The following is a 10,203-nucleotide window of genomic DNA, read 5'->3' as shown; positions in this document are numbered from 1 at the left end:
GGTCAAGAAGATAAAATAACATGTAATGTCAATCCTAGAAGCATTATCTGTGCTTACAACTTGGAGCAAATAAGTGTCTGTAAAAACTACACTACAACATAGACATCAATTAGTTGCAAATAATAATTATAATGTTACATTGCTCTGCAGGTAAGTTGTAACTAAGAGGTATAGACAAAGCCAATTCTTGAGAAAAAGGGGGAGACATTAGTGACAGAGAATGGAGATCAAGAAGACTTTTTACAAACCTGGTAAGAATGTACATTACTGCAACCAAATATGGAATACACATTCTAATAGTCTACTGAGTTTATAGAGAAATCAATAACTAAAAACTCCATATATGTATAAAAAAATACAGCAACATAGGATATACTAGTGTAAGAAAAGTGAGGCCAAGAAGATCTTCTACCAAATGGTAAGACAGTATATTATTGCAATTTAAACAACTCTATTAAAAACACTTAGTCTACTGATTTTGTACAGTAGAAAATTACTACAAACTCTACATAAGTGCAGAAACGATCCAACAACAGAGGAGACAACATTGAAAGAAAAGGAGGCCAAAGATCTTTCACAAAAAGTGTAAGAATGTAGATTACAGCAATGAAAACAATACTAACAGAAACAGTTAGTCCACTGATCTTGTACAACAACCAATAACTATAGAATGTTTACATGTGCAGAAATAAGGCCACAAATGGAGAAATAACAGTCAAAAGAAAGGGAGTCCAAGAAGATCTTTAAGCATAATGGTAAGACATTCAGAGATTAAACATTTAGACTACTGATTTTATAAGAATGAAAGAAATATAGATCTACCAAAAATCGAGCTAATCACTATGATTGGAGTTGGATATAAGTTCTTAAGAGAGTGAAGCTAAACTGATTTGTAAAATGAGTGAATAAACGTATTTATAGAGGAGGGAAACCAGCCTACACTGCACACATGTACACCAAAACATATTCCCAAAAAAACAGAATGATTAGGTGAACCTTTCACATATCTCGGTTAAAATATAGCTCAAATAATATTTTAGTAAGTATTAAATAAGTATGAAAACAATAAAAGAGTGTTAAGAATGCATTACAAATATTAGGTTTTAAATTAGCCGAATTAATATTAAGGAATATAAAAGAGTGGCAGTAGTGCATTGGAAAACGAATAAAACAGTAAAAGCTATTAAATGAATAGCCCATTTGCCATGCCCAATAAATGACCTTGCTGATTGATATTTCTCTATTTAAACTAATCCAATTTTACAGGAATGAAAAAGGGATTCATTTATAACCCTAAAAAGTAGCCGCCAGCCACCCTCTCCAAGAGATTTTGGAGAGAGACAAAAAGTTTCACGTAGTCTGATACATACAGAGAGACTACAAAAGTTCTGAGAAGAGATTCTTCCTTAACAAACTCTTCAAGTCTATAAAGACTAGAAGAAATCCAAAACAATGCATATTATAAGGTAACCTACTTCATAAATAATATTAGTTTAGAAACAGTCCAATAAGTATCTTGATACCCCTTCCATATCAGATTACCAATTACTCATTTTAGTTCCAATATCACTATTGTATTCCTATTCTCTCTCTGGTTAATGTGTTTTCCAATAAAATTACACTACAATAGATCTAACTATAGCAGGAGAAGGATAGAATTTGTATTCATTGCATATTCCAAAGTGTGCACTGTACAATTAAAGAATTTCTATTATACATAGTTGAAAAACTAATATCTCCATTTTTATGCACATGTTATGAATTCATTTAAGGAATAGAAACAATTCATGCATAAAGCATAAATCAACAAATATTATAAGGAGATTCAGGGCAGACAAACTTTTCAAGTAATTACATAAATTTACATGATAATTATTTCACTACTCTCTGCAAAAAAATGTACAGTAGGGTTAGTTATCAACATGGTGCCATTAATTCCTATACTTGATAAGATACAAATCATTTATCCCAATTGCTTTTAAACCATAAATCAAGCAAAGTTCTTTTATTTAGTTATTCTAAACATGCGTATGTATATATATCAAAAATACAATCAAATCTATTTGCAGATATGGTACGCTACAGCCTTAATGTATAATTTCCATTATTTATTGAACTGTTTCTCCCTATATTTACATACTCTAATTTCTTAAAAATATATATACATCAATACTAACAGATTATTTACTTTTTTCATGTATAAATTGCATTGGAAACAGATTTATTACTTTAGAAAATTGCTTAGCAAGAAAGATTGGTGTATTTATTAATCTCTCTCTCACACACAATCTGTGTCTCTATCTCTATCATCATCTCGTTCACTCTCTCTCTATCTCCATCTCTCACCCCATAAACGTGTTTATAAGGATTTCTCTTTCTCTCTATCCTATTTTTCATTTTCTAATTTGTGATCTGATTATCTTCTCTTTACCTTTGCATTTTAATTTACAGAAAATGGTGATATTAGTTGAATAAGGATTTCAATAGCATGGGATAAGATCTATGAAATAAAGATACCAATACAAATAATTAAATGGATTCATCATCATTATTTCTTACTTACAAATCATAATACATAAAATGTGATTATATTTTCTTGCATACCTGGGAATTATATTATAGAAAATTCACTCCATTCGAGCATTGGGAAAAAAGATTTATTTTTTATTGTCTCATTTTCACAATTTCACATATGGAGAAAACTTGTTTTCTAAACTACTTTAATATAATAGTGACAAAGAAATAGCAAGAATAATAAAATAAAATAAAATAAAATACACAGCAGTTTCTCATTTCCCGTCCAAAAGGGTATTATAATAACTTCTACCAACTGCCACTTTTAACTAGTATAGATTAGACATTCAAACTATTCTTTTAGTATAAACAATAATTTGCATTCGCATAAATAAAAATAATTGGAATGGTTAAAATGCCAAAATCAAGAAAGTGAATCACAACAACTGGATTTAGCATTAAGAACATTAGCAATGGGGCGCCCTTAGGCGCGCCCTATGCACCGCCACGTCATCATTTTTATCCTCATACCCTCCCACCTGCAGTGTAGCGCCCTAAGGCACACCCTATGCATTTTCTTTTATTTGAATATTTAAATAACTACAAAAATTGGGAAAAACTTCATTTCATTTATAAAAATTAATACATTACAATACGAATTAAAAAATACGCAAACTCAGCTATGGCGGTTACGGGCCCACACTTCTTCAATCATGTCGTTCATGAGCTGGGCATGGTCTTGTTGGTTGCGTATTGAGGCCAGTCTAGATAGAACCTCATTGAAGCCCGTCGGTAATACTTTAGCGGGGGCTCGGTCGCCGTGCTGGACGAGCTAGATACACATTCATCATCGTTCCAGTCAGTGATGGTCCCACCTTCATGCTCGACTATCATGTTGTGCATGATCATGCACGCATACATGACATCGGTGATGACTTCCTTGAACCAGAGACGAGCCGGCCCTTTCACAATTGCCCACCGTGCTTAGAGCACACCAAATGCCCGCTCGACATCCTTCCGTGCCGGCTCTTGCTTTTGCGCAAATAAAACCCTCTTCTCACCAATTGGACAACAGATCGTCTTCACAAAAACAGGCCACCGTGGGTATATGCCATCGGCCAAGTAGTACCCCATGTGGTATTGGCGCCTGTTGGCAGTGAACTCGATGGTCGGGCCGTTGCCATTGCATTGCTCGGTGAAGATGGTGGATGAGTTAAGGACGTTAATGTCGTTGTTCGACCCGGCCATGCCGAAGTAAGCATGCTAGATCCAGAGCCGATGGTCAGCGACGGCTTCGAGGATCATCGTCGGGTGGCTGCCCTTGTATCCACTAGTGAATTGGCCTCTCCACGCCGTCGGACAATTCTTCCACTCCCGTGCATACAGTCGATGCTCCCTAGCATCCCAGGAAAGCCGTGCGCCGTCTCGTGCATCTTCATCAGGCCCTGGCAATCAACGGCAGTCGGCCTGCGCAAATATGTGTCGCCGTAGGTCTCCACAACTCCCCTACAAAATCTCTTCGGGCACTCACGGCCTGTTGTCTCCCCGACGTGGAGGTACTCGTCGAAAATGTCCGCCGTGGTGCCGTAGGCCAACTGACGGAGTGCAACCGTGCACTTTTGCAACGGTGTAAGGCCGGGTCTTCCGACGCCATCTTCCCGATACGTCATGTATTCATCACGTGACGACAAAGTCCGGACAATGCTGAGATAAAGGTAACGCGACATTCTAAACCGGCGGTGAAAAACGATCGGTCCCCACCGTGGTTGCTCGGCAAAATAGTCTGCAATCTGACGTTGGTGAGCTGCCGCGCCAGCATGGTCGCGTCGGACAACCGTCCGACGTCGAATAGGCCTGTGGATCTGCTCCGCCGCCGCCTCCTCGCGCTGCATTTCGACTAAGCATTCCGCCATGGCCTCTTCAACGCCTGCATCTAAGGCTTCCGAGGTCGGACTACCTGACTCTGAGGAACTAGAACTAATGTCGTCGTCGTGGTTCATTTTGGTATGTGAGAGAGGTAGAAATGTGAGAGATGAGAGATGCGAGATGTTCGTATGAACAAGTGAATGAGAAACGAGGTTTAAATAGACAAAATTCAAAAAAAAATTCAACAACGCGTGTCATCGTCCGCGCCCATCGTCCGCCGAGCCCACAATGGTGCCCGATGCCGCGGACGATAGGCTATCGTCCGCGCTTCTTCCGCGCCCGAAGCTTAGGGCGTGGGCATATGGCGCGCCCTATGGAGAGCACCCACAATGGAGGCATCGTCCTATGCGTGCCATCGAGCGCCCCATTGTGGGTGCCCTAACCCAGAAAAGGGCAATGGCATATATACGAAATGACGATACTGTCCCCGAAATGACGATACTGTCCCCGATGCTGTCATACTAATCTATAAATTCAGTAGCTTCGCCACTCGCCTTCACCGAATCAGATTTCTCTCTCACGCGCCACCGCCTGCCACCATAGGCACCACTGCCTCCAACCAAATAGATAAGCTCGGCCGCAATTCGGAGAGTCCAATGAACTCAACCACCCCACCAGACAACCATGCACCTAGGAATTCCCAATCAGAAGCGCAGCTGCTGCAAGCAGACGAGAATGAATCCCGCCGATTACTGCCCCTATCCGCCTCGCCGAAATCCGACGCCGCTCCGATTCAATCCGAAGTCGACGAAGACGAGGAAGCGGCGTACGATGCGCGGCAGAAGATCCTGATCGCCGATTTCGAATTGGATACCCCCAATTACTCGGGGGCGCCGCCGTTCTCATGGAAGAAGCTGTGGATGTTCACCGGTCCGGGGTTCCTCATGAGCATCGCATTTCTAGATCCCGGGAATCTCGAGGGGGATCTTCAGGCCGGCGCTATTGCGGGATACTCCCTGCTGTGGCTGCTGATGTGGGCGACGGCGATGGGGCTGCTGATTCAGCTGCTGTCGGCGAGATTAGGGGTTGCCACCGGGCAGCACTTGGCGGAGCTCTGCCGCGATGAGTATCCGGATTGGGCGAGGATTGTGCTGTGGTTCATGGCGGAGGTGGCTCTGATTGGGGCTGATATTCAGGAGGTGATCGGAAGCGCCATCGCTATTCAGATTTTGAGCCGAGGGTTTCTTCCTCTCTGGGCTGGTGTTCTAATTACTGCTGCTGATTGGTAATTTCTCTTTCTGCAGTGATTTTATCGATATTTTAAAAGTTTTTACTTGTGTGCCGAAAAATCGAATTAGAGAGAGCATAGGAGATTGAAGCTGGAAAAAATCATATGGTAAAAAAACGAATTTTGTGTGAAGGTAGAAATGTTAGTTTTACTATTTTAACTTGTAACTGTAGAATATAATTTTTACTTCGATTTTTGGTATTTTTTGCTCTTTCAGCCAAGTGTCTGTTAAGCTAGTTTGTCTTATGTGGAAACCACCATATGTTTTTTCATGCTTCTAAGGCCATCCGCAACGCTGTCTCTTATCCGTCTCTTAACCGTCTCGTCTCTTCTCTTAACTATTCATAGGCCAACTGCACTTTTCGCTCCATCTCTTAACTAAGAGACAGAACCTGCAACACTCATTCTCTTATTCGTCTCTTAACCATCTCATCCCTTAACTATTCATTCAATTTCATTTTTTATTTTTATTTCCGATAAATTCAATTAATAAAAACACACTTCATTAAATAAAATAAAAATTACAACTTAATCCTAAAAAAAATACATAATTAATATCGTGGCAAAATAAATAAAAAAGACATAATTTAAAATACAATTTTATAGAAATTATAAAAACTACTCCGTCGGCAATCATCCCCGGAGGCGGTGGAGGCGGAATACCAAGTTGTCCCGCCAGATACACAATGTCGGCATGATGGGCTTGAAATTGGGCAGGCATCATGCGGGAAGTGTTCGCCATCGTGGCGGTGAAGTACATGAACATTAAGGAGGAGGGCGGCCCTTGGGAGCCCGCCTGGCTTGATTCGCCTCGGCCCCTCTTCCCTCTAGCCGCCTTAGTCCCTTGCGGCCGACGGCGCCCACGGGAGGACCCCCTGCATCGTCCGCCGTGCTCTTAACCTCCTGCGAGACAACCTCTTGTGCGGTGCTACCTGAACCGCCCCCACTAGACGAGTATTGGCCACCCGCCGTGTGCTTCGTGCGCTTCGAGGTCGAGCCCGTGCTGGACTGGACACCGCCGGCCCACCTTGCCTCGTCTTTGACGACCTCCCAAACATCGACATATTTGAATTCTTTGCCGATGTCGTCGAAATAGACTCGCAAAGCCTATCTCAGAGTGTCGGCTCCCGTGGCTCCGCTTTGGTATTGAGCCGCTTCAGTCTTGTAGATGCCGCTGAATTTTTTGACCTCTCTTCGGTCAAAGTGAGCGCGGAGCATCTTCAATGTGCGGCGGCAGGACCCCTTCGGCTTAATCTCGTTGTAGGCCTCGGTGACCTTTTCCCAGAAGCATTTCCGAGTTTGTTGATTCCCGACGATGGGATCGTACGAGACGCTGATCCAGGTGTTGTACACATCCATTGTGTCCTTGCGGCTGTACCGATGCCGGCCTACATCCTCCTCCTCCTCGGCCGCCTCCGCCTCTTCCTCCACGGCGTCGAATGCCCTGGAGCTTCCATCGCCTCGTCCTCCTTCCGGAGTGGGTTCATCCGGATAATCCTCCCTAATTTGGGATAATCCCTGCGAATACCTCGGGGCGGAGGGACGAGCGTATGCATCCACATCAAAATGGGGTGGTTGGTACCCCGCCGGCGTCGACGAGCCTTGGGTGCCCGGCGTCGACGAACCGGAACCCGAACCACCCAATACATTGTACATGCCCCCATTGGCCAAACTGATTGATGTCAAACCCGCCAGAGCCGCCACCGCCAGACATTTTGTGATGAAAATTGGAGAGGTTAGATTAAAATTGGAGAGGAAATAGAGATGATTTGGGAAGAATAGATATGTGTTTGTTTGTGTAATGAGGATGAAATAGAAGTATTTCTAGAGTAAAAAAATAAAAATAAAAAAGAAAAAATGGTCGAAAACGGTAATATTACCGGTTGATTTTTTTATTTTTTTTATTAAATTCGATTTTTTTAAAAAAATGATTTATTGAGTCAGCGTGACGAAGCCCACTCCCGGCGGCTGGCGAGTGGGCGTCACGCGTGGCGCTTGCGCGCGCCACGTCGCGCCTGGCGCGTGGCGGAGACCGTCGTCTCGGCGGGATGGTGACGAGACGGGACGCTTGCAACGCGTCCCGCGTCCGTCACGTCTCGGAGGGACGAGATAAGAGACACCCGCGAGATGCGTTGCGGGTGCTCTAACGTCACTAACTTTAGATTCGGGTGGAAATCGTATTCATTTCTGCATAATGGTACTTTTAAAGTCGAAATTGTTATCTTCACGCCTAGGATATTACCTTTATGCCTAATAAATTGGTTGCTGAGAAAGAGAAAGATCCAACCTTTTCCATTTATTCTAGGCTAGAAATGTTCTTTTCTTGGGAAAAGCAATATTTGGCTCGAAAGGGTGTTAGATGTACACGTCTATCTGTTTGTCTGCTAGGTGATGAGTTGGTGACTGATATTTTTTTTGTCTGAAATTGCTTTACAGCTTTATATTTTTACTTCTTGAAAACTATGGAGTGAGGAAGTTGGAAGCTGTGTTTGCAGTTCTTATCTCAACTATGGGCCTATCATTTGCTTGGATGTTTGCTGATGCTAAGCTAGCAGAAAGGAGCTTATAGTAGGTTAGAGCTCTATCATGATCTCATTGCTCAAATTTGAAATGGGAAATTTATCTCATAGAAAATAAAAAACAATTTAAGGAATGACTTGGTCAAACTGAATAATTGTGCTCTTAACAGGTCTTTTGGTTCCACGTCTTAGTTCAAGAACTATCCGGCAGGCTGTGGAGGGCTGTGTGAGTGTGTGATAATGCATCACAATGCTCACAATGTGTTTTTTGCACTCGCTCTCGTACAATCAAGGAAAATTGACCCGGACAAGAAGGATCAGGTCCAAGAGGCGCTCATCTATTACTCTATCGAGTCCTCAGCTGCCCTCTTCGTCTCCTTCTTGATCAACTTATGTGTGACAACGTGTTTGCTAAGGGTTTCAGTGGAAGCAAACAGGCAGAATATATAGGCCTAGTAAATGCAGGACAGTATCTAGAGGAGAAGTATGGTGGTGGTCTTTTTCCAATCCTCTACATATGGGGCATTGGGTTATGGCGCTGGGCGAGTAGTACAATAACTGGGACATATGCTGGACAATTCATAATGGGAGGTTTTTCCAATCTCCGTCTAAAGAAGTCACTAGGGCCTTGATCACTCGAAGTTGTGCTATTGTACCAACTATAATAGTGGCATTGGTTTTTTAACAAATCAGAATCATCCCTAGATATACTGAATGAGTGGCTCAATGTGCTACAGTCTATACAGATACCCTTTGCCCTCATCCCTCTTCTCACCTTGGTGTCTAAGGAACAGCTTATGGGAGCATTCAAGATTGGACCTTTACTTGGGGTAAGTCGAAAAATCCTTTAACCACCCTAATTCAATTGCAAACTATGGATTTTAGTTGGCCTTGGATAGTATATTCTCCAATCGTCTAAGCTAAAAGTAACTCCTCGACATTGCTTTTGAAAAAATTCTTTTAATGAGATATCGTGTTTTTCTGTAGAATATTATTGCATTCGGTGTAACTCATCGACATGCCTTTCGAAAATATGCTTTTAATGAGATATCGTGCTTTTTCTATAGAAAAATATTGCATACAGTTAACAAAACATGACATTCTTATTGTGTGAAAAGCGACCCTTGGAGGCTTATTTAATGTGGCAAGTATTGAACAGTACAATGTTGTATTGACTTAACTGCTTAAATGCTAGTTTCTTGGTTGTTGAAAATGCATGTCTCCTTAATTCTAAAGTTAGGTAAGTAACTAATACACTGATGTTGTTGCACTGTAGAGGGCCGCGTGGACGGTGGCTGGGCTAGTGATGGTGATCAATGGATACCTTTTGCTCCACTTTTTCCTCTCCGAAGTCAGTGGTTTGTTGATTGGATCCCTCGTCTCAATGGCACTGCAGCGTACATTGCTTTCGTGGTATATCTCATTTCACGTAGCGACTGTGAGCTATCTAACTGGCTAAGCCGATTCATTCCCAATACTTCTACATGTTGTGGTAACTGAGCCAATACTTCTTTAAGTGGAACCAACGGCGAGAGGGTTCTTTTATGAAACGGTATCTCTCTAACTCAGTCCGGATTTGGTCAAAATCCCAAATGCTGAAGTTTTGCACCATCCGTATATGTATATGTATATGATCATTGGAATAATTTAGAGCAGAACAAAAGTGATGATTTTCTGTTGATCCATCTAAGAGAGAATAGGGAAAAGGGCATATTTGTATATGCTGCAGCTAACGGTAGATCAATCGTGTTTGTAATCATAATTTCACCAATATTCATTTGTTCTTAGATAATCTTGCAGTGTATGTAACTTAGTTCATTTTTATTCAAAAATCAAGAATAAAAATAAAAAAGAGTTTTAGTGTGCGTTTGTTTACTTTTATAGTAGTACCTTAGAAGAGTTCTAATCATATTTAAGAAGCTTCTAGTCAAATTACATTATTTTTCATGCCAAGAAAAAAAAATCATATTATAACTCTTTGATCGCAGTAATAGTTTGATGTAACTAAACTTTTCG

At 41.7% G+C, this 10,203-nt stretch overlaps 1 pseudogene; it reads left to right on the top strand.

Annotated features, from left to right (window-relative positions):
• Nucleotides 1–4,886: 4,886 nt before the first annotated feature.
• LOC121789639 lies at nucleotides 4,887–9,925 on the top strand (annotated as a pseudogene).
• The last annotated feature ends 278 nt before the right edge of the window (nucleotides 9,926–10,203 follow it).

The sequence above is a fragment of the Salvia splendens genome, unplaced genomic scaffold (assembly GCF_004379255.2).
Source record: "Salvia splendens isolate huo1 unplaced genomic scaffold, SspV2 ctg294, whole genome shotgun sequence".
Lineage (NCBI taxonomy): Eukaryota > Viridiplantae > Streptophyta > Magnoliopsida > Lamiales > Lamiaceae > Salvia > Salvia splendens.
The sequence above is the reverse complement of the archived record's forward strand: the minus strand, read 5'-3'. Positions and strand labels throughout refer to the sequence as shown.